This window comes from Dreissena polymorpha, chromosome 11 (assembly GCF_020536995.1).
Source record: "Dreissena polymorpha isolate Duluth1 chromosome 11, UMN_Dpol_1.0, whole genome shotgun sequence".
Classification (NCBI taxonomy): domain Eukaryota; kingdom Metazoa; phylum Mollusca; class Bivalvia; order Myida; family Dreissenidae; genus Dreissena; species Dreissena polymorpha.
In genome coordinates, this window is record NC_068365.1 from 76,795,047 (window position 1) to 76,822,831 (window position 27,785).

General features: G+C 33.5%; 1 protein-coding gene across 1 annotated transcript in view; it reads right to left on the bottom strand.

The window, feature by feature from the left end:
• Positions 1-27,785, bottom strand: part of LOC127850437 (uncharacterized) — a 206,112-nt gene that overhangs the window by 90,737 nt on the left and 87,590 nt on the right. The gene's annotated exons all lie outside the window — the stretch shown is intronic.

The window sequence follows — 27,785 nt, forward strand, 5'->3', positions numbered from 1 at the left end:
GTGCGGTCTATAAAACAAGTTTCTGTTATTGAAACACTACGGAAAATAAGCAGTACCGTAATATTTGGTCCTGCACAAGATATCGTAGAAATTAGTGTGACAACCTGTAGAAGATTGAATCATGTGCAATATAAACAACGGGAAACAAACCCGTTGCTAAATAAGTGTTCATTACATCAAATGATTTCTCGAGAAACTCTATCAAAAGAGAAAATCGTGTTCTTATACACTACATTTATAACAAAAAAAAACACAAATAGACGCATAGCATGATTAAAACTGGCCTTGCAACTGTCAATGCAAAGAATTAAGGGTTACAAAGGCTATTGAATCTAATAATTTCGCTTTTATTAATCACAAACACGACAACGTCTAGAACAAGGTCTCCATCAAATGTACCTTGTGACGCTAGAGTCGAATACTGCACACACATTGGGCCTGAAGTGAGGTTTTCTATTTCTTATATTATATCGAACATGTTTGTGTTTGAATAGTTTGGTGCGGTTGGTGGATAAAGCCAACCTTATACTAATACATATATCTTGGTTAAGAGATAAGAGTTTGTAAATTGTGCCTTCTACTGTTGAAATGAGTGATAATGTGTGTTCATGTATTTTACGTGACGTTTGAATGCTTAACGATCAGCATTAACCTACACATTTTGAAAATAAACGCTAGGAATATTATTATAGCAATTATGCATCATGCATCTTATATAACGTTTAATTGTTTGGATAATGCGTAGTAATTTTTTGTTTTAGGGACTTCAAACTAATAAAGTTGTGAAATTGTAATATTCCTACCGTTTATGTCAATTTGGAAACATTATATTTATTTATATGGGATAAACTAACGTTAACAAGTGCCTCATTCAGACCATATTGGGGGTTTACGTCATCAATATGCTACATCAAACGAGTTTGGATATTTTTCAGATTATGATATTGGGCGGAACAGTTTGTACAAGTGTGCGCTGATTACGATTTCAGAGGTTTGCGTGAACGTCGTTTTATTTATAAAATATGTTTCCTTACAATGATCACAGTGACTTACGTTGTGAATGATGGTTAAAACATTATGTTGAAGATAAATACTTTTTTATCGTAAACAAAATTAGTTCACACAAATAAAGGCATTTAATTTAACATATACATATGCTGCATAAACGAAGTAATAAATTGGCAAATTGTAATTTAGTTGAAATCCGTGTACAAACAAGTAAGTCAATGACAACGTGTTAAAAAACAACAAGTGTGACGAATTTCGCCGGTACTTTATCCTCTAGGTTCATCCAAAGTTTTTGCATTAAAACGAAAGTACGTTTCTCGTGTGCAAGCATTTGACTTTTCGGTAAGTTCCACGCAAATAGCGTGTGCATTTTGGATTGATCTTTGTATTTTTATGTACATAATTTGATGATTTAATAATAGTTATAAAGATGCACAATATGTATTACAGAAAATAGTCGCAGTATTCTACAATCATTGTTTGAAACGGTAGGGTTATGTTTTCATGAAATGAAATAGTAGGGTGATGTCTTTAACAAGCGGGTCACGTGAAATATCAGTATATAAATCGCTGCTCGTCTGGGATCAGGCAGTCTGCGTTCGATTGCCGAACAGATCACAACGTTTAAATACGTTGCAGTAATTAGAGACCACATACCATTAGAAGTATCTGTTACTTTGGATGCCTTTTGAGTGGGGTGACCCAGACAACTTTTCTCATATACCATAGCTTGCTGGGTAGGCTTGAGACTCATATATTAGTCCGGGTCGCAGGTCTCTTTTGGTAATATAAGACAGTGCACGTTTCTGGTCTCTTAGGTCAGCCTAAGTCAGGGACATTTCTGTGACTTTGGATGCCTTTTGAGTGGGTGTGATCAAAACAACTTTGCGCAATATACCATAGCTTGCTGGGTAGCCTAGATACTCATATATTAGTCCGGGTCACAGGTTTGCATTGGAAATATAAGTTAGTGCACGTGTCAGGTCGTCAGGTCTCGTAGGTCAGCCTGAGTCTATCAAGCTACTTATTATCGCTTGAACGCAGGCTCTTTGGTATAGATGTAAGACACCCGAGCTGACCCAAGTCACTCAAGACAGCCGAGGTGACCCAAGTCACCCAAGACACCCGAGGTGACTCAAGTCACCCAAGTTGACCCAAGTCAGCCCAAGTCAACCCGAGTCATCCCAAGTCAACCCAAGTCGACCCAAGTCACCCTATGTTGACCCAAGTCAACCCAAGTTGATCCAAGTCGATCCAAGTCATCCCAAGTCACCCTATGTGACCCAAGACACCCTAGGTGACCCAAGTCACCCTGGTTGTCCCAAGTAAACCCAAGTCACCCTAGGTGACCCAAGTCACCTAAGTGATCAAAGACATCGAAATCACACATTTCATACGAAACCGGCTTGTTTAGTGATTAAATTTTTCATTCGAATAAAGCAATAATTAAAAATCATTAATAGTGTAAATATTCATTGATTCCAGTTAAAATTGAGAAAGTTGAGTATCTAATCAAACAACTAAGAAAAGCCCCAGCAAAATTCCTGTGTTGAAAAATACCACTGGTGTTTGTTGCAATTGTATATATCCCGAAGAAACGGTAAACACGTTACACAAGAAACAAAACTGTATCCGAAAACATGTTTTATAATACCGTTATATATGTGTCTGCATTATTTGTGTAACGGAATAATAACACAATTTTCGTTTAATAATGAAAGTAATTATGTAAATGATGTAGGTAAGTAAAGCAGTGTTTTGACAAAGGCAAACATTTTCAATATATTGAGCCATTCTCATGTGCGTAAAGTGTCGTCACAGATTTGCATGTGCAGTCCGCAGTTTTCGCTTATATGGTATTAAACATTACAGAAAGTCTCTTCTTTGCAAAAATCCAGTTTAGGCGGAAAGTGTGCGGACTGTACTGGTTTATCTGGGACGACACTTTACGCACTAAATAATACCGTAACAGTAGTTGATTGAGTAGATGTGGACATGGAATGTGGAGATGTCTAAAGAAAGTAGTCATAGTAAAGTAATAAACCTGAAACTCAGAGAAAACCTCAAAACGAATCCACAATCATTTTTATGCAAATTGTAATATTAATTTAAAATGTATTGCATAAAGAGCGCCATCTATGAAATAAATACATTTATCCTAAAATTCTTTTACACAAAAAGTAAAAAGCTTTTCACTCGTTACGGAAAGAAATGTAGCGATAGAAGAAGCCGATGTATTGTTAAGGTTAATTTATTATATTTAATATCAAGGTACTAGTATCACATCGCAAATGTTCAAATATTATTTATTGCATATGAAATTTAAGATACAACTAAACATTGGTTAATTTAAGATACAACTAAACAAAGTTTAAATTATTATATTTAATATCAAGGTACTAGTATCACATCGCAAATGTTAAAATATTATTTATTGCATATGAATATTAACATACAAATAAACATTGAACTGAAAAATACGAGTATAGCACACTAAACATGACAAAATAAGCGATACACAAGCGACTTAAAATACATTGGGACACATAATCACTTCACAGAAGTTGACAAAGTGGTCTTAAATAATATTAATTGTGACTTTTATATGTAGGAAACTACAAATAAGAATGTATTCAGTGCAGTTGTAACACAAGATAAATTATCGCATAATATATTTGATGATGTATACAAATTAAACATAACATATATGAAAACATAACGTGTATCGGACAAAACTAAGGAAAACGGAATACCGTAATGCTTTGTCCTCCACCGTATTTCGTGCTGGTTTGTGTTACAACCTGTAGAAGATTAAAACATATTTTAAAAAAGAAAGAAACTTCAGCTGCACGATGAGGAGTGAAGGTTAACTATTTATGGAAGTCATCACATATCAAACAATCTGACATAGTATAAACTCAATTTATCCTACAGCTAAATGAATTTACATCAGAAAATCCAAGGCCTCGTGATTTGCATAATATTCATTGTTTTTTTTTTCTGACACTATAATTACGGGCTACATTTTTTATAGTTAAAATGCACAAAAAAGTTTCTTTACTAATCTTTGATGGAAGTAAAACAATACTCATTCACTTCAAGGACGCGCGAGGTCTGGGGGTTCGAATCGCAGTCAGATTAAATACGCCATGAAGGATGTGTGTGTGCTTTAGCGGGACTATAACATAATAAATGTGAATGACAGAGTGTTTGGAATATATGGCTCGAATGAAAATTTTGATTATGAATATCAATTTTATAGAATGTACTCAAATTATCTGATAAACCAAGTGCTGCGTAAAAATGTTTAGAACAATTTGTAAGTCAGGTAATAAATGTCTTATAACTTGTTTGTATTCATTTCGAAATCAATTGCAGAAGCAGTGATTCCTTTGATGAATAATTCGTTTCTTTGATCATTATCAAAAACTATATTCACCATAAATCAACCGCATAAACACAAATTTGATGTTGTCAAAATGTACTGATCGTATTATATATGGATTTACAACGAATTATTGAAGCTTAAATCATTCAGCATATAACGAAACATGACGACAATCCAAATGCTGATATTATTGGTGCCACAACATTGTTGGAGATAGCTATTGCAACAAATGTCTGAGATATATACATGTACTTTTTTATGCCAGTTCGTCAAAGTTCGTCAAAGAATGGGTCAAGCAACTTTTATTTACGTCTAAATGGAATTTTATATGCTAAGAATAACTATCGGATCCGTCATTTGCACTTACCGCTACAGCAGCCATTTTTGTTAAGGTGAAATGATAATATTAATAATAATATAAAATAATTTATATGTGAATAACGTATTTTGTTTTCTACTTGAGGTTTTTATATTCGGAATGGTGATTCATTTCGATTTGAGGGATAACGCGATTTTTGAATTGTTTCACTGCTTTTGTATGGATAACTTAAGAGCTAAGAACTTGTTCGAGAGGCGTTTCAAATAAAGATTCGATATCATTACGCAAGGTTAGAGTCATTAATTTAATGTGTTGGAGTAGCAGCTCTGTTATCTCAAACATAAAACAATTTTAAAAATAAAAACACACAACAACAATCCATTGCATTTTCCGACTCGTCTCAGAACTAAGAACAGCTTGCACGGCTTTCTTAAGCTCTTCGGATACATTTCAATACACTTAGACGTTAGCCTAATATATATATATATATATATATATATATATATATATATATATATATATATATATATATATATATATATATATATAGCCTCTATAAAAACATGCTTTGACAACACGCAAAACACAAACACAACACACACACATGATAAAAAGAAAGAAAGTAAGGATCAACACCTTAGAAAAGTATTTTCAAAAATTGTGGAGGGGTGTTTAAAATTGGTTTTAAAGACGAAAGGAAGCATAAGTATATAACTTTATTTAAAAAAAAACAGTTGATTGTGATTATGAATTCTGATCATGCAATATCAGTAGATCAGTATGATTATTGAGATACTTCCTTATGATAGATTCAGTTAACGTTTTTCGTACGAATAAAACGTATTACAATTGTTGTTGTTGGATCAGGCACTAAACAATAAAATAGAAATAAGATAAGTGTTGATTACGGAAAGGATGCATTAACTATTATGATCAATCAATACAAAGGCTAATGTTCAACATTATAACACAACACGTACACAATTAATTAAAAATAATGCAGATTGAGACAGATTGAGATATATGATTAATGACTATCATATATTGGAATAATCGTAAGTTACTGTAATATTGAGGTTTTCTACAGAGATTTGGCATCATACCCGGAACACAGAAACAGTACAACCCTTTACCACAAAGTCCGCAAGACATGTAGCAATCCTGCTCCATCTGTTTGCTTCTCGACTAACAAAGAATACATTGGTTCATAGTAGAACGCAATTTAAAAGTGTTGTTTCTTATTTAATTAAAAAAATGTTTTATATACTATGAAACCTTAAATTTCACATAGCCTACTATTACTTAATAACACACAATAATTTGCAAGATCCAATGCGTACGCATTTAACGTTTATTTCTTTAAAAAATGACAAAAGTTATTTTTTTTCTGACATAAAACTATATCAAAGAATATGTATCAAACACATTTAACTTACAGCCACAGTCTAAGTCTCCGAACCCCTGCGGACATGAGCACCGACACGCGGTCGAAATAAACGTGCCTCCGTTCTTGCACGTTCTAACCTTGCAGTCCTGACAGTCCTTGCCTTGGAACGGGTATCTGTAAAGGGAATCTACATTTGGAACGGGTATCTGTAAAGGGAATCTACACTTGGTAAGGGTAACTGTAAAGGGAATCTACACTTGGAACGGTAATCTTTAAAGGGAATGTACACTTGGAACGGGTATCTGTAAAGAGAATTTACACGTGGAACGGGTATCTGTAAAGAGAATTAACACTTGGAACGAGTATTTGTTAAGGGAATCTATACTTGGAACAGGTATCTGTAAAGTGAATTAACACTTGGAACGAGTATCTTTTAAGGAAATTTACACTTGGAACGGGTATCTATAAAGGGAATCTACACTTGGAACGGGTATCTGTAAAGGGAATTTACACTACGAACGGTAATCTTTAAAGGGAATGTACACTTGGAACGGGTATCTGTAAAGGGAACTTACATCAAGAGCCTTGGAACAGGTATATGTAAAGGGAATTTACATCAAGAAAGTCCGTTGGTATTGTAAAGGGTAGTCGATATTACGACGACATAATAATTGAACGGTGATTGAATATTTAATTTTGTATAAACTGGTTTTCATAATACAACTGTTATCATATTTGCTACATGTTAAGAAAGTATAAAAAGAGACTTGTTGCTGTTACTTGTATTTCGTATCTCCGTTTCATTCATACAATGCTGACCCGTGCACAAACAACTCGACATTTGCCTTAAGACACTCTAAACAATTGTAATGATTATGATTTATCTAAGCTTGTTTTTTTAAATGCGATAATCTCATTTTTAGTTGCGTCTAAGCTTATGCGATATCGGACAATTGGAGTGCCTTAGGTGCTTTTATTATACTATGATTTTAGTTATTAGCTGATTAAAATGATTATATTTCAGTCTAATCTTATTTTAGAAGTTTATGGATGCCATTTATCAATATAATGTTAATTTATAACAGCCACTATAAAACCAATTTAAAATACAATGTGCCACTGAACTTGAAACATAAACTGCATGTAATGCAATCATAGCAATTATTCAATAATCAGGCAAAGCCAGAAAATAACATTGCCAAAAGAAAACTAGGAGAGAAAATTCGTTTCTAAATGTACTAGTTTCAACGAATTCTCAATCATTAGACTAAAGTTGTCCAAATTATTCCATATTAAATAAAGATACAACTTTTTTGTAAAGTCGTGTCAAAGACATTTTAAAAACTAGTTTTAAATACACACAACTCAACTCAAATGCATATTTTGTTTAACCATATTTATTTCGCCTCGATTAGCTCGCCATTCTAAGGCTTTCACCGCTCCTGTGTAAAAGACTCTGGAAGAGATTTCTCTCCCAATAATTTGTATGGAGTTGTATTATTCCTATATGTAGATACCTGCATTCGCATGCTGTTCCGTACGTGTTTCCAAGACACTCACAGCCGCACACAGTCGTCATCAGACTCATTCCGTTATTGCAAATCTTATTGCAAGTGGTATTGCACGAAGCGCCTGCAAACATTTTACGGCCTAATGCTAATGCAGCACATGAATTGCATAAGATCAGACGATTAACATGGTCATATCGCTGTAAGGTTAAACATTAAATTATTTCATACAAATAATGTATAAGCGCAAAGATAAGGGAATGTTTAAGAAAAAAAAACATCAAAATGATACTTGAAATACAATAACTTGTATTTGTCAAGATATATCTGTTATATAGCGCTAGAACCAAGACAATTTAATAAGCTATATTTTGTTCAAGTAGAACTGAATTGGATTCAAAGAAACAAAAATCAAGAATTCAAAGAGGCCTTTTCACGTTTTGGAAAATTGACAAAATAAAAAAAAAGATGTTTCAGATGCGCACATATTTGTTGTTGTTATGATATTTTTGAGGAAACAGGTATACTGAACATTTACCATGCTCTAAAACATCCATTATATGAATCTTTTGACGATTTACAAACCTGAAAATTATAAAGCATTGCAACGCGAAACGATTGAATAATTGGGAGAGTTCTGTTGTTGTCGTTATATTTTGTGATACTACGAGGATTGCTTATATAAAGTATTAAATACATCTCTGATTGTATGAGCATGGGTGGCCGAGTGGTCTAAGCGATAAACTTCTACTCCAGGGGTCAGTGGTTCGAGCTCAGTTGAGGGATTAGGTTTTATCTTTCTTTAATTTTATTCTTGTTTATTAGAGGAGCTCTTAGATCCAATGTTTACATTTATCAATAGAAATCATTTAATGAAAAACTTCAATACATGCCAAAATCTGTGAAAAGGTCCCTTTAAGGGCTTGAATCTCATCAGAGATTGAACCACTCTTAATGTGTTTTATAGCATTTTAAAATTGTGCAGAAGAAAAGCTGGAATTAAACTTTCGTAAGATTTGGCCATATTTCTCTTGTACGAATGAGTACGTTTAACTACAATTAAGCTCGGCACTTATTGACTGAAACAAATGGACGTAACCAGAAAACACACAATATTTGAAACAAACAAAACATAACCTACGTCTTACATCGATTTAGCATTAAAATGCAATTGAATATGGGACACACGGACAAAGGCGGCGATTTAATTCGACATCAAATCTGCTCTGGCAATAATTAGACAGGAGAGCGTTTTCTAATGAAAAACAATAACAAAACAACACATAATAACGGTAATGGCAATACTCCTAGTTACCAAAGTAGCCGGTATTGCACTGACATCCACATAGGGTTTGGTTCCATGTGCCGTAGCTTCCGCATGAACCGGTACAATTATCCACTAGAAGAATTACTTATTATTAGACAAGTTGCATTTTCACATGCATGCAGTTACAGAAATACATTATCAAAAACATATTGTAATACACTCTTACAAGTTACTGTCAGGTGGTCGTTATTTTAGGCAAGTGATTACGCATAAATAAAATATGGAACTATACATAAAACACACCACACATTGGACAATTGCTGAATGACATGGGACCATAGTGGTTTGCTTTAAATTGTTTATTCTATTTTCAAAAGCCATTTGTAAAATCATATTTATAAACAACGACTAAATGTTTTGGAAGTACTTTTGGTCAAATGAAAATATTCGTACATGATAAGGAGTAAGCATAATTTACTCCTACGTTCGGAGACGAGCCTTTCTGGACAAACTGAAACAAACATAAAGACTAACAATAATTGCGTCCTGAAGCAACAATTATTCACGCTCAAGATGTTTGATGGACGGCTAAATGATATTGAAAGTATTAAAAGTAAATGTACATCAAAATACCTTACACTGAATACGTTAAAAAGTAGAAGTATACTAAATGATGTTATCCTGGAGCTCTTTGTGACGGGCGGATCAATCTACGAACGTGTTCAACTCTCTGAATGACATGGACAAGCAAATGCACATTCGCATTATTATAAACGATATTGGATGCTTCTAAAGTGTGCGATGTATGTAGGCGTTAGTTCGACCGCCAATAAGACATTGCAAAACATATAGCGTTTTAGTTGTTGTGTGTGTTAAAGTCTCCGTTCGCGGAATTACATGTATATATATGGGCAGAATCGTAAGAAAACTGTTTTTATTGAGGATATCACTGAAAATCCGGTTGAAATCGGTTAAAAAAAACAATATAGCGATTTTTATTTTGGGGTCGAGTACGGAAAAGTACGAAAACGACCTAATTAATAATAATAATTCGACACGTTAATTCAAACCTACACAAACAAAATTGCGGATACGGGCGAATTTAGCGGAGATACGGTAAGAATAAATGTAAATACATATGTTACATATGGAAACTGAGTTGCAACGCTAAGGTTTTGCTAAATCTATGTATTTATCTTCCATATGCTAATACTGTTTAGCGAAAACTAAATATAGATGTAATTTGCATAACTCGCGACATTGCAATGATTTTCGCCTATTGCATGTATTTATGATCATTTATATATAATTTTATTGATTCAAACTCGATTTTGACCAGGTGTTCGATGTCAACCTCGATAAAAAATATATTTCAATGAATTTATGTAATTTTTTTCGCTATACGATTTATATGCAAAACAACGATCTATTCTGCGAACGGGGACTTTAACTCTAATGTTCAATCACTGTGCAATTTTATTTCTTCCGGACACCACTTGTTTCGACAAAGATGTGTTTAAATATACCGGGATTAGTTGAATTATATTGTTTCAAAATATATTGAACCTACATTTGATATGTTACAGTTAGCTGCATGATTATTCGGATGTTTTTCTATTATGTTAAGGTTTCGATTTCTATTGCTACTTTTACTAACATTTTTAAGAGTGTGTTCTATTAGACATGAACACGCGTACCTTAATGACAACTGGTCGTGATATAGGACCCTCAGTGTACAGAAATTGTGTTCTGAAGTTACCATACCAGTAGCTCCCTGCATAGTTGAACGGGTTTGTCAGACGCACGTAGCTTAACGTCATTACACCCCTGTTCTCCATGCTATATAACTCTACAAAAATCACCCACATATACTTACTATTTTTGACGGAATTTAAGTTAAGCAGTGTTATTTAATGTCGGACGTATACTCTTGAAACGATATTTGTCGTATTTAATTATAATATTTACCCTTGAATATTAAATTAATAGGTGTACTAGATGCAAAAACATGGATAAGTTATTTTAAAAAAAGAACACGCATGTGCTGAACACGTCACATGAATTGTATCAAGTTTGTATAACTACTTAAGTTATTTTTGAACAATTAATAGCATCTGCTAACAATGTATACACATATCATTTAATAGCCCACTTATAAACTCCACAATAATAGCATCTGCTACCTATGTATACACATATCATCAATAGCATCTGCTAACCATGTATACACAAATCATCAATAGCATCTGCTACCTATGTATACATATATCATTAATCGCATCTGCTAAGAGTGTATACACATATCATTCAATAGCCCACTTATAAACTCCACAATAATAGCATCTGCTAACAATGTATACACATATCATTCAATAGCCCACTTATAAACTCCACAATAATAGCATCTGCTAACAATGTATACACATATCATTCAATAGCCCACTTATACACTCCAATTGAACTATATTTACTAATAGCATCTTCTGACTATGTATACACATATAATTCAATAGCATCTGCTAACTATGTATACAATATCATTAATAGCATATGCTAACTATGTATACACATATCATTCAATAACCCACTTATAAACTCCACAATAATAGCATCTGCTCACTATGTATACACATATCATTCAATAGTCCACTTATAAACTCCACAATAATAGCATCTGCTAACAATGTATACACATATCATTCAATAACCCACTTATAAACTCCACAATAATAGCATCTGCTCACTATGTATACACATATCATTCAATAGCCCACTTATAAACTCCACAATAATAGCATCTGCTCACTATGTATACACATATCATTCAATAGCCCACTTATAAACTCCACAATAATAGCATCTGCTAACAATGTATACACATATCATTCAATAAACCACTTATAAACTCCACAATAATAGCATCTGCTCACTATGTATACACATATCATTCAATAGCCCACTTATGAACTCCACAATAATAGCATCTGCTCACTATGTATACACATATCATTCAATAGCCCACTTATAAACTCCACAATAATAGCATCTGCTAACTATGTATACACATATCATTTAATAGCCCACTTATAAACTCCACAATAATAGCATCTGCTAACAATGTATACACAAATCATTCAATAGCCCACTTATAAACTCCACAATAATAGCATCTGCTAACAATGTATACACATATCATTCAATAACCCACTTATAAACTCCACAATAATAGCATCTGCTACCTATGTATACACATATCATCAATAGCATCTGCTAACTATGTATACACAAATCATTAATAGCATCTGCTTACTATGTATACTCATATCATTCAATAGCATCTGCTAACTATGTATACACATATCATTCAATAGCCCACTTATAAACTCCAATTGAACTATATTTACTAATAGCATCTGCTAACTATGTATACACATATCATTCAATAGCATCTGCTAACTATGTATACACATATCATTAATAGTATCTGCTAACTATGTATACACATATCATTAATAGCATCTGCTAACTATGTATACACATATCATTCAATATCCCACTTATAAACTCCAATTGAACTATATTTACTAATAGCATCTGCTAACTATGTATACACATATCATTCAATAGCATCTGATAACTAGGTATACACATATCATTAATAGAATCTGCTAACTATGTATACACATATCATTAATAGCATCTGCTAACTATGTATACACATATCATTCAATAGCCCACTTATACACTTCAATTGAACTATATTTACTAATAGCATCTGCTGACTATGTATACACATATAATTCAATAGCATCTGCTAACTATGTATACACATATCATTAATAGCATATGCTAACTATGTATACACATATCATTAATAGCATCTGCTAACGATGTGTACACATATCATTCAATAGCATCTGCTAACTATGTATACACATTTCATTAATAGCATCTGGTAACTATGTATACACATATCATTCAATAGCCAACTTATAAACTCCAATTGAACTATATTTACAACCTATGAAGTTGTATGTCATAGCGTTATAGTTGAAATAGAACACGATGTTGAAGGACCCAGAAGGTAATGTAGCGATCACCGTTCTCGTGTCAACTGTAAAGAAAATTGTGTTGATATATTTTAGTTTTATGTAATATACTTATTTGGTACATTACTTATAATTTAAGGTTGTATGATATAGTGTTGAATCTAAACCCGAAAACCGTAACACGAAAATAAATCCTACAAGATTAATAGCAAAAGCATAACTAGCAAAGTTTTAAATACAAAAAAAGAACAATGAAACATCAGACAAAATGTAAGAAGATACATTATTGTCATTATCTACTAGTTGCGTAACAGAACAACAATAATACGTATACAATGAAAACATTTGTATCACCGCCGTAAAACTGTAAATGCATTTGGTGTTTACACCGGTTTGAGGGCTAGCCAATGTAACACTTTCACCAGAAGTAATCACAAACGAAACGCGCATCTATAACAATCTCAATCTAACACTTAATCCAGAATAAGTCATCAACCAGACGCGCGTCTAAAACAATCTCAATCTAACACTTAATCCAGAATAAGTCATCAAACAGACGCGCGTCTAAAACAATCTCAATCTAACACTTAATCCAGAATAAGTCATCAACCAGACGCGCGTCTAAAACAATCTCAATCTAAAACTTAATCCAGAATTAATCACAACCCAAAACGCGAGTCTACAACAATCTCAATCTAACACTTACCCCAGAAATAAAAACACCAAACGACCACCTCAATCTTAATTATTTTTGAAGACAAAGCAAACACGTGAAGTGAATACGGCAAAGTTTAACTCATATTTATTGTAATGATGTCGTTAGTATTGGCACTTTATTAAATGTCGGAAAAAACTGAAGTGTGTTTGTTCCAAAAGAATAAATTAAAGAAATATTAACAAAGTGAGCTCTTTGGTTACACTATTGAGTGGATTTGTTACGTTCTTAGGTGTAAAATATATCTATAACGGTTCACTAAAACGTTCGGTTGAAACACTGAATAAATAAGGCTCTTAAGCAATATTATCAATTTATTTAATTATTCAGCTGGATCATTTTATATTATAAAACTCATTTATTTATTTTAAAATTCATTGTAACACCAATAAAGCCAATGTAACACTTTCACCAAAAGTAATCACAAACCAAACGTGCGTCTAAAACAATCTCAACCTAACACCTAACCAGAATAAGTCATCAACCAGACGCGAGTCTAAAACAATCTCAATCTAACACATAATCCAGAATTAATCACAACCCAGAACGTGAGTCTACGAGAATCTCAATCTTACACATAATCAATATTTAATCACAAACCAGACGCGCGTCTAAAACAATCTCAATCTTACACATAATCAATATTTAATCACAAATCAAACGCGCGTCTACAACAATCTCAATCTAACACATAATTTAGAATAAGTCACAAACCAAACGCGCGTCTACAACAATCTCAATCTAACACATAATTTAGAATAAGTCACAAACCAAACGCGCGTCTACAACAATCTCAATCTAACACATAATTTAGAATAAGTCACAAACCAAACGCGCGTCTACAACAATCTCAATCTAACACATAATTTAGAATAAGTCACAAACCAAACGCACGTCTAAAACAATCTCAATCTAACACATAATTTAGAATAAGTCACAAACCAAACGCACGTCTAAAACAATCTCAATCTAACACATAATTTAGAATAAGTCACAAACCAAACGCGCGTCTACAACAATCTCAATCTAACACATAATTTAGAATAAGTCACAAACCAAACGCGCGTCTACAACAATCTCAATCTAACACATAATTTAGAATAAGTCACAAACCAAACGCGCGTCTACAACAATCTCAATCTAACACATAATTTAGAATAAGTCACAAACCAAACGCACGTCTAAAACAATCTCAATCTAACACATAATTTAGAATAAGTCACAAACCAAACGCGCGTCTACAACAATCTCAATCTAACACATAATTTAGAATAAGTCACAAATCAAACGCGCGTCTAAAACAATCTCAATCTAACACATAATTTAGAATAAGTCACAAACCAAACGCGCGTCTACAACAATCTCAATCAAACACATAATTTAGAATAAGTCACAAACCAAACGCGCGTCTACAACAATCTCAATCTAACACATAATTTAGAATAAGTCACAAACCAAACGCACGTCTAAAACAATCTCAATCTAACACATAATTTAGAATAAGTCACAAACCAAACGCACGTCTACAACAATCTCAATCTAACACTTAACCCAGAAATAAAAACACCATACGACCACCTCAATCTTAATTATTTTTGAAGACAAAACAAACACGTTAAGTGAATACGGCAAAGTTTAACTCAGATTTATTGTAATGGTGTCGTTAGTATTGGCACTTTATTAAATGTCGGAAAAAACTAAAGTGTGTTTGTTCCAAAAGAATAAATAAAAAAAATATTAACAAAGTGAGCTCTTTGGTTACACTTTTGAGTGGATTTGTTACGTTCTTAGGTGTAAAATATATCTATAACGGTTCACTCAAACGTTCAGTTGAAACACTGAATAAATAAGGCTCTTAAGCAATATTATCAATTTATTTAATTATTCAGCTGGATCATTTTAGATTATAAAACTCAATTATTTATTTTAAAATTCATTGTAACACCAATAAACACGTAAGATATGCCCAATTAGTATACCAGCCCTAAACAACAGTTTTGCATATACTTTGTAACATAGTTACACATACCTTAAATTAATATAAACGTTTTCCCGTTTTTTAATTATTTTTGTTGGCACTGTTTAAAAATATTCTACCCACATCAACCATATTGTTTATAGATGATGTGTACCATAACGAAAATCGTTGAAAATGTTTAAACAGATAATCTCTTTTTGCGTATTTAAAAAATAATATGTTTTATGCAAGATAAACCATGTTTACGTGGGAAAAAATGAAATTACAAAACGATTTGCCCGTGGTTGATTAAATGTACGCAAATATGCAAGCAAATACGTGGGGTCCGTCAATAAACATCTTTCATATCGTATGACATTTGTAAATAACGAGCCTTACACTATTAGTTTAAAATGACACGAACATAGAATACTTCAAGTAAAAACATATTTAATGCATAGACTATTCATTATACTTGCATAAATATTGACAATTGTATTTGTTTTTGTGCTGTTTACACTACCATTTATTCGATTTGTTTAAGTAATATTTGGTTACACTTGCATCAGAAACTCGCTAATATAGATAGGCTAAAACAAGTAATACGTTTTGTATAAATTAAAACTTGTTTTGAAGTCTCAAAGTAAGTTTAAACATTATACTACATTCAAAAATAAGTTCGCTTTAAAATTACTTGAATTACATAGAACATAAAGAAACATAGAATTGCATCGAGTAGATTAAAATGATATTTTTAATCATTTAAAACTCGAAAAAGGAAGATTAACATACGTCAATGATCGTAAATGAACAGTGTTCTGTACTATTATAATTGAATCTAAATGTCTTTTTCAATGTTGTGTCCATTAGAGATCTGAGGTCCAAAAACAACACAAAACTGTTTTAAATACATTGGACTATTTGCACATTATATGTAATCAAAGTCTGGACAATGTATTCGCAATGTAACGAAATTTATTTATTTAACGAAATATATTTGTTTTGCTTCTTTTTCCGTTGCTTCCTATTTATCAATCCTTTATTTTTGCGATATATTAAAAAAATGTTAACAAACACATATGCTTAATCTAAACTGATATTCAACTATCAAGTTAAGGATGTATCTACATTAACGTTCTAAACAAAATAGGTGTAAATATGTTTTATCCACATAACAGACGCTACCTCTACTACATGCAACCACTTAAGACTGTAATATTATACATTAAAAATATTTCGATGATAAATTTACTGCAACCCACACAGCACAAATCACAATATTGTATTATTTAATATAACAAAAGTAACTTAATACAGAACTCTTTCAGCAACTTCAAGGACGCCGTATTCTTACCCACTACTTTTAAAAGTTTTAAACCAACTATAAGCATAAATGATCCAATTTTAAACCAACTATAAGCATAAATGATCCAACCTGGGATAACCGCCTTGGAACGGTCATTGCACCTGATTTGAGGTTTTAAACGGTTTTAGCACTAGCCTATCCTCACACCTACCCGAGCATTATTCACAAACCACATGCCCGTCTCAACGATTTTAAAACGTATTCTTGGCTACAGACGGAAACGAAAGATTTGGTTTACAGATATTAAGTTTAAAAAAATCTTCCGTCACTCTGTAAATAACATTCAACAAGACTGCATTTTATTGCCCATCCCAGTATTTAGGAAAAGTCGCAGTGTAATAACCATAGTTTCTACAGTTTACGATATACCAATACATTACTTCAAAGACCATAGCGACGATTGGATAGAGTGTACCATGTGTCTTGAAACATATGCGTCGCTTTATTGTTAAAACAACTTATATGATTATAAGTGCCATAACGACCGTATAAAAGTAAATAGAAGTATATACAGGCAACACTCTCGTTAAACACCCCTGTTACAACGTTGCACGTCGAATTATTCCCTCCACACACCCCACATTCGTCATTCGCCGTTGTACCAGATACGTTATCACAGCCAAACATCTGCAAATACAAACAAAGCGAGAGTCATTTGCAATATCTAAGCAAATATGTTTAATCTCTTAATTGTGAAATATCATATCATATCATATCATAATCATATCAAATCATATCATTTCATTTCATTTCATATCATTTCATATCATTTCATATCATGTCATGTCATGTCATACCATATCATATCATACCATATCATATCATTCCATATTATATCATGACAAATCATATACCATATGAAATAACACTAACTTGACAGTAGCCCTGTACACATCGGCCGTAACGACCAGACCGCCGAGCGAGTTTGTTGGTTTCTATAAACGAGTCGAGTTCAGGGGGGTCACACGGTGTCCCGTCCGGCATCAGACCAAACTTCTGGTAATAATACACAGGATTGACGCTGTTACACTTCACCTCGCACTGCCCGTTGTCTGCGAATGTACACAAGATACATTATCAAATGGAACAGTAAATGAACGACAATAACACTCGTTTACTACTTCAATATTATCTGTGTAGTTATAAAATGTAATTTTGCTTCATTTATTTTGTTTTAATGTTTCGTTCTCTTTTGGAAATTGGTCACTTGCCTTATGAAAAGGACCACGAAATAGTATATAATAAGAATGCATAACTGCTCCAGCACCTGGAGTTTCACTTGAATCTTTATATTACATATGGATAGTCACTAAAATATAATAATTAAATGCAATAGCTATTTCGATGTATTGGAATACTAAAAGTGGTATTCTAAACTAAAATATGATCGGCAACAAGTACCTGACACTGGCCTCGATATATTGAATATGCTCTCGTTTAGAAGATATACATATTATTTAAAAAAAACATCTGCTTTATTTATATATTTAACATTGATTATTCAACATTAAATTCAACATTCCACATTTGATATTTAACATTAAAGCACAAATATCGGTCTTTGTGCTACACACTTTCCTTAAATGAAACATTATTGAATTAGTTAAAATCACTCACGCTTATATAAACGATAGCATGTGAGAACTTGCAATTATCATAATTTTGTTATTTTAAAATGATAACATGTATTATAGAAAGTATGGAACGGAAACACAACGAACTATGTCAACCATCCACATAGAGAAGTTCTAACAATGTGGGAGCAAGATAAGGGTACAGTTGTATATTTATAAGCACTGATCAAATGGTAATATGCGTGACGAATATATTACTAAGATGATACATAAACATATTATCATGATAAATTAATTTCTTACTAACCATAACTATTAAATTGTTCCCCGCTGTCAAGGAAGACGGAAGCATTTAAACCAAATTTTTCGTAAACGTTGTTGGCCTTCAATGTTGCGCATGTCTCTGATGCGCGCACAATTTTCAATTCCCTCTCAACATCCGGGTCATTATCACACGGCTGCAATACATTTATTTATTAAAATACCAATGTACAAACTCCAAAAAAATAGCAGGATATAAATGTATGGTTATGTTAACATCTGGTAGTTTTCTATTTAGGGCTAGTAATCAGTTAGATATGTAATACAATATAAAACACAACATCAAACGAATCGATCCGAACTGGGCTTCCTATGTTGTTTAAACCGTGTGAACGTCGCGCCCAAAATGTGAGCCTCTTAATGTGTAGTCCTTTGTTATAAAACATATAGACAGCTGGATTCTTTTAGAATGTGAAGGAAGTAAGTAGTGAAAAGGTAGGATATAATTGAATATGGACGAAATGTTTTACAACAATGGCAGTCTAAATCGGAATAGGAATACGTTTCAAGCAAGTATTCGCATGTCTCATGTTTAATTAAGTTAGGCTGGCTTTATTTATATAAATATGAACAAAAATATAACATGTCTTTCAAAAAATATTCTGACGTCCCTTACCTGGGTATTATATAAAAATGATTCATATTCATTTCCTTCGCACCATGCACTGTTCTTTGGTCTAAAATATGAGAACTTAATGACACACTTAAAATTGACCACCATAGTTCAATTAATCATTCACACAATTTACGAACAGTACCAATCACATTAAAAAATAATATACAATTTATTTAACTTGTTAGTCCTTTAAAAATGTACACAAAAAATTCCAATGTGTAGTGCATACATATATATAACACTTTAACATACAACAATATATATAATTATATATAATATATATATATATACATTAATATATGTAATTAAGAAGCACTTATGACCCTCATTCATTCATACAAGTCATAAGTCATGTAATTGTATCTTGTCTTTATATAATTGTTAGTCATAATAAAAATCGTCTCGATACTCTGTGCCGCATACTTTGGATTGCTGCAGGTCCTTCTCCTGTAAATGATGCCCGTTCCACACGTGCGACTGCATGTCGTGTTGGGTAACCAGTCAGACCATCCGCCCAGAACCAATTCGAATAATGACAGGTCAAGGCCGGTATTGTTCCAATGTATGCACTGAGGTACCCCATCAACCAGCTGGGTGGAGCAGACCTGAATGCACATAGAACTGGATATATTTATAGGTTAAGTTTTTTTTCAATTTCTGTGCGATTGTCAGTTTTTATGATATTGAAGCGGTAAAATTAAAAATCTGTGTACAACAGAAAATTTAGTCGGATTCCATCGACCATGAATTTTTGAGACAGACAAACATCGAAAGTGACCTTCCATCGTTTATAGAATCACTCTGGATCAGCAGACAATTTATTGCCTTACAGAGGAGTCCGGAGATCACCGATGTATCATGATTGTTATAGATTGGTAGTTCGAAAAAGTATCATATATGCTTATGACTGAACATAAATTTAAAAATAAAAACAAGCTGTTTTCATAATAAACTAAATATTTATGACGCCAATAAGCACATATGTAGTTTTTTTTTCGGAGTTTATTTAATGAGCACTAGATCAGACACATGTGCTCAGGGTTTTATGCCGATCAAATAAAAATACAGATTTTCTCTACAATAAAATCACTTAACAATAGAGCAAATTTGTATGTATGTAGCCATGTTAAGTTTAAAATGCTTTAAAATAAAAGAAAATGACATTTTTATGTAGAGTAAAATAATATTTTTTATACAGAAAATAAGGTCAGATTTATGTAATTATTTTTACAATTGTAAAATTGTACGCATAACATTGTGTGATCACTATCAATTAACCTCATCCAAGTTACATTCTAACCAAATGTGTTCACTAAATATGTAAATTTCCTGTTAATTCAAATAAACCGTTCTTTAAAATGACGTGTGTGTGTTGTGTGTACTTCAACGCATGTTGTTATTTTATATCTATGTTAATGTCGATGAGCCTCAAATGCGTATGTCAAAATAAACTATTCTGTTATGTTCTGTTTTACTGCATTTTACACATAATACATGAGACAAATGCATCTTCTGACATGTTTAACGTATGTAAACCGGCGTTGAAAGTAATGGTGGTGTTATTATCACCCTTAATACACAATAGTAGGACTACGAGGAATGGTTACCTACATTTTCGCACGACATATTTAAAAAAAAACTACCTCTTAAATAGTGTAGTTTTCGTACATCCTAACACATGTGTACTGTGTTTAATACGATTGTTACAACATTTAATAGATCTGACTTGGATAAATTGAATGATCCAGTGATACAGAGATAATTCAAGCACAGATAGGTGGCAAGTTTGCAGCCCTGAACATCTCAGAAAATGGCATCGAGACCATAACCAACAACACCAAGGTTGTTCTACTGTCATCGGCCAAAGAAGTGCTTAAGTGCATTTAGATTGGACCAAAAATGTGACTTCTAGAGTGTTCACATGTTTTCACTATATACATATAGAGAAAAATGCCCCGCCCCCTGGCGGCCATGTTTTTTCACCGATCTTGACCATTTTCGAACTCGTCCGAGATATCAATGAAATCAATGTTTTGACCAAGTTTCATGATGATTGGGCAAAAATTTTGACTTCTAGAGTGTACACAAGGTTTCTCTTTAGCCATATAAGGAATACTGCCCTGCCCCCTGGCGGCCATTTTTTCAACGGACCGGAACCATTTTTGAACTCAACCAACATATCATTTAGACAAACATTTTGACAAAGTAATATGAAGATTGGGCATCAAATGTGACTTTTACAGTGTTCACAAGGTTTTTCTTTTTTTTTGACCTAGTGACCAGGTTTTTCACCCAGCATGACCCAGTTTTAAACTCAGTCGAGGTATCAATCGGACAAATGTTCTGACAGAGTTTCAGGAAGATCGGATAATACATGTGGCCTTTAGAGTGTTCACAAGGCAAAATGTTGACGAAGGACGACGCACGACGGACGACGGACAAAAGGCGATCACAAAAGCTCACCATGAGCACGTTGTGCTTAGGTGAGCTAAAAACATATAAAACTAACTCACTATGTAGAATGCTCAGTGATTTTTTAATAACATCTGGTACTTAGTGCCACCTCGGAAATAGCATTGGCTCATTTATCATCGCAAAAAGGAGGTGGCGCCTGTGATGAACGGCGGTGTATTTAAATTATTATAAAGAGTTTCATAAACTTTTCCTTAATCAATCGACTTTTCACCCGACAAAAATCCAAAAGCAGATATTGCATTTTTCCCCAAAATGGTCGGGAAAATGCCTGAAAAAGCAAGCAGCATGCATGTTTGTTTATGAATAAAAGAGAAAATGCTCTAAAACTTTCTTATATTTTCAAATTAATTAATCAGAACAAGACTCTGTATGTTTCAAAATATGTCAAATTAACATTTATATATCCCTTACAGAGGCCAATAAGATGAAATGTAGAATAAAAATGGAAATTTATCTAGTCTTCAATATTTACAGAATTAATTTCCTTTCATTTACCGGTATTTTTCATTTGCGAATAAAAACTACAAGGTTTTTAAGGGATTAAAATGCAACATGAATTGACATACTAGTATAATAAAAACAGTTATTTTTGGAAGAACAATTATTGTGCTTATCCACTACTTTTAGAACAGAACACAAGTCACTTCTTAGTCTACCTATAATGTTTACAGCTTGTAAATGGGATTCTTCTGACTCAAAACAACGTTAAATTGCAAAGTATTTTGTCATAATATAGGTAACACATAAATCTGGGTCTTAATACAGTGTACTTTATACCCGTGTTTTATACATGCAATAACTACATAAAATACAGTCTTAATTAATTTATCAATAATAACTATGATGACATAAGCAAACTTTGTATGTTCATAACATGTTTTCTTGATCTCTTTCACTAGCACGAAAATACAAATGGACCAATTTAATGATGTCATCTAAGAGATACCTCAAGTCAAGTTAAAATCGTTAAAAAATATTGATAGATCTTATGATATGGTTTTCCAATGTAACAACATATGTTGTTTTCAAACTATACCTGAGAGAAGGAAGAACAAGCCATGGGTGACGACCGAATTCATGGACCTATATGACAAAAGAAGAGAGCTGAGGCATGAGCAGAACACCTGCCTGAACTCCAGGGCCAATTACGAGCAAGAGAACATGGAGGTAAGGAAGACGAAAGAAGAGACCAAGAAAGAATGGATTTACGAACAATATATCATCAGCGACAAAGAGATGACCGCAGGCAGCAGTAAGAAGTTATACACCACCCTAAAGACCTTAACGAAGACCAGTCAGCCAAAGGTCATTGTTATATCAGACGCTGACGTGAATTTCCTCGCCGAGTCCTAAACAGATGAACTGAATACTGCAGTGACCTCTACAACTACCCGCTTCGATGGTATTCCAGTCTCCTTAAGAACGATCCCAGACCAGAAGTAGACGACGGAAAGTCCGGAGACAGTGCGTAGTCCTAAGGCAGGAAAATCACCGGGAGTGGACAACGTCCCTTCCAAACTGATTAAGCACGGAGGAGAGTCAACGGTTGCAGCAGTGTCGGCACTATAGCGCAATATCTGGGAGTAGAAAACGTGGCCAAAGAGTGGACCCAGTCACTGGTGATACCCATACAGAAAAAGAGCAACTTCAAGTTGTGCGAAAACTACCGAAACATCAGCCTCATCGGTGATCCCAGCAAAATCAGGCTACGCATCATCTTTAATCGATTGAAAAGTAAAACCGAGGAACTGCTGACCAAAGAGCAGGCTGGATTCAAATTCAAATCCCAGTTGAACAGATCTTTATCTGAAGGTTTATCATTGAGATGAAACAGCTACAACACCAGTTTTTCACCACTTCATTGACTTAAAGAAAGCTACCGACCCCGTATGGAATTAACGCCTATGGCATGTTATGAGAGATGGTGCTAGTCATTCAAGAACTCTTAGGAAACGCAGCAGGGGGACGTTTTCAAGCTCAGTGGGCGTCCGTTAGGGATGTATGCTCCCCCCATCTTGTTCAACCTTTTTCTTGAAAAGATAATGGAGACTCGCCATGATCACCACACCTATAATATATATAGAACTTTAAGATCTCACCTACATACTGTATGAAAGATCAAGAGCACACGGAATGGAGTTCAGCAAAGAGAAGTGAAAGATCATGGTGAACAGCACGACCAAAATCAGTGCAGAAATCACCATGAACGGCGAGAAGCTAGAAGAAGTGACTAGCTTCAAGTACTTGGGTGCAACCCCGTCCAAAGATGGTACCAGTACCGCTAAGGTCCTAATAATATATGCCATGGCGACTGCAGCGATAGCCAGACTGAGCACGTTGTTGACAAGCAGTTTCATCAGCTTCCCCACCAAGTCCAGGCTTTTTAAGTCTCTCGTAGTCTCCATATTACTCTACGACTGCGAGACATTGATTGGCATTGAACACAGAACGCAGGATACAGGTATTCGAACATTAATGTCTCCGAAGACTGCCCGACATCTCCTACACGGAGAACAAGACCAAGATTAACTGGAGATTATCATAAAGGTTTTAGCATAAACAAGTATTTAAAAGTCGTACAACACAACTGTGATTTAATTATACATTAACACATACAGTTCGTTTATAATTATTAATTCTTCATTCAATAAATTTCTTTGGTAAACGATTTTTCCATACGCAAACTTCATGGTTTGTTTTTTGCATTCATATACGCACACTTTTTTCGACGGAAAATCTTATTTTGGCTGTGTTCTAATCCCAACCATTTATTCATAAAGGCTTGATGCCAATGCTACGACTCATGATGACTCCAAGCTGTTTGTGAATTCAGTTACAACATGTACAATAGTGACAAGTGATTAAATTGACGATGATAATAGAATATATAATATGTATCATATGATATGTTTGGCTATTTATTTGAAAAATAGCAGATATGTATGCCATGTTTGAGTATAATTTTTCACGTACTAAATGAAACATAAAAATAGTTATATGCACACAACGCACAAGGGCATACATATCCCAAGTAAGCTACTTCCCAACCCGATAAGTGCAGCATTGAGTCCGAGAATAAAGGTCGACTTCATGTATTTAACTTAATTTGAACTGTTAGTATTTTTAATAATATGCGTATTTTATCCCCAACAGTTATTGGTATACATTAAACCAATTTCGAAAGTTCGGATTGCCGTAAACTTAATTATATTTGAGGTCGATGTGCATGTTATTATCGCAAGAAATATAGGTCTACACTCACGTTCAATATCTACTCCGAAAACATTCGTATTTTTATAAGTCAAGCGTAGGATAAATCTCTTACCATTTCAGGACCACAGTAGCTACCATCGGTGGGGGTGAGGTAGTTGAACATGATGCCGTAGTCCGTGGAACTGACATTCATATTGATACACGAATGCAAGTAACACGATCCCTGTAACGAATTAAAACATGTAAAATATGTGTACATTGACATGGAGCTAAACACTAGCTTTAATTTGATGCTAGCATTCTTCATTACGAAAGTCATTTGGCCAACCAACGCTGAAGACAAAATCACGAGGCAATAGTATTGGGAGCTTAATAATACAGTACCAATCATCGTTTAGTTATCATTTTATTTGCATTTTGTATTTATGTTCCAATATTACACAAATTCCACATTTTATTAACCATCAATACAATATTTCAACAGTTAAACAAGCTTTAATGCGAACGTGTATTTCAGCGCATCGTCGATATTAAGAATAAGCCTTGTTTGTTTATAGAAAAAAATACTCAATCGGCCATGTACCGTTCAGAGCACATCTTCGGTTTGATAGAGAGAGAATTTATATTACATCTTACTTATTCTAATATAACTAATTAATTTTGCACATCTACTTATCCATATTTTATTTTTGACGATGTTCTGATATCCGTTCTTGCATGTTATTTGTTTGTATTTCAGGAACGGTTATCAAGTTTTACCAATTTAATAAACTCGGTTGAGGTTGTCAAACAAAAAGCATATCGTACCAAAGTTTCTGATGGGATTTTCTTAAATCTGTATCCGAGGCCGTTCTTAAATTCGCATATCTCGTCGTCAGTGTAAATCATCCCTTCAAAACCATTTTGGAAAAGAAATAAAATGTGTTGTAATAAATACATGACCATTATAGCGCTAGCCCCTATGGTTCATACATTGAAAATTGAATTGCATTTGCCACAAAGTGATACAGCGTTCATATGATTACACAACAGTGAAAATGCCTTAATATAAAACAAATGAAGCAAATATTATTGGTATTAACCAATAATGTTTTATTTTCGGGTAACTTATTATCATATTATCAAACTCTCTTTATAAATAAACATTGGTTATATCTCCGTAAAAAACGCATAACCCTTGAATAGAAAGGGATATTATTTCTACAGTCTAACCTGGCCATATCTCAGACAGTTCCATTGCGAGGGGTGATGAGACATCAGTTGTAGTGAGACAGCCAGACTGAGCAGTATTCCTGAATAGTAAAATAAATACTGCCACTTTTATGAAATTAATAGAGAATTATGTTTGAACCAGAGGCTTTACCTTTATGATGCAGTTGTAAAACAGAATATCATTTACAGAGGGTGTAATCACTTGATAGTTAATATGGCGACGTCCATGTCGAAACAGTTTTTCTCCGCCGTTATATACTCCTTTTACTTGTATCAATTTTATAAATGCCGTCCACTTTCCAGTCATAACAGCAAGACAGTTACAAGTATTTATTTCGTATTAATATTCGTTCTATAGCTCGACTTTACTCGATGTGGAATTTCTTAGCGGGAAAGCCTAATTACAGCTCCACTAAGAAAATTTGAGGTAAGTAAAGTCGAGATATAAAGCGATTTTTAAAACGAAATGAACGCTAATCACTTTATTACTCATATGGCTATATATAACAAAGATCACGTTGTTCGGTTATGGCCAGTCATTGTTCCCAACGTGTATACACATGTAAACATTTGTACACTGGGTATGTGAACATGTTATTATTTTGTTCGACGGTAATGCGTTATTGAAAACACATGTTGTATTTAAAACACTACCATGAATTCGTTTTATTACCTTAATCTACCTTAATTCAAATCGAACCTGAAGACGAAATAAGTCACTAATGGTTATCGTGTATATTATCGTTTGAAGCGTTCACAGACCTTGGGAAAACAAAAATGTCAGTGCAAAAATATAACATACACTTGATGACGTCTCAATAAACAGATGTGATGTGAAAGTTTATTGGGTTTTTTATTTGTTATACTCGTCGTTTTAGTTGAAGTATATGTTCACGTGTGTCTACGCCACTCGTGTGTTTTAGTGATCAATAGAATTCGATCATAAACCGAAATTTAAACGTATCCCCTTTTTATCATCTATTAACAACTTGATACAAAATAGAAACAATCATCTTGTCACTTAGTCTTTTCAATAAATTTTACGTAAAGAACACTCAAAAAGCAAATCTACATGGTAACGTAGTATTTAGTAACTCTATACTAAAGCGCGGCTACATTTCACTGCATACCCTCATTCTGACGATCAACGTTTAACAAATACCGGGTTTTTTCTCCAGAAGACGATTTGTTTGATCTCTAGAACTACCTTATACCCCAGCACATTTGCCTTCCCCCATTCGGCTTGGACCTACATAATAAAAGTAATAAATATCCAATAATTGTTATAATTTAACTAATAATTATTAACACAACTACTCAAATTGCCGTAATAAAATGACATACTTAATTTAACTATTCGTTATCAAATATATTTTTTAAAAATGGGTAAGCATTAGCAAAGGACCTACA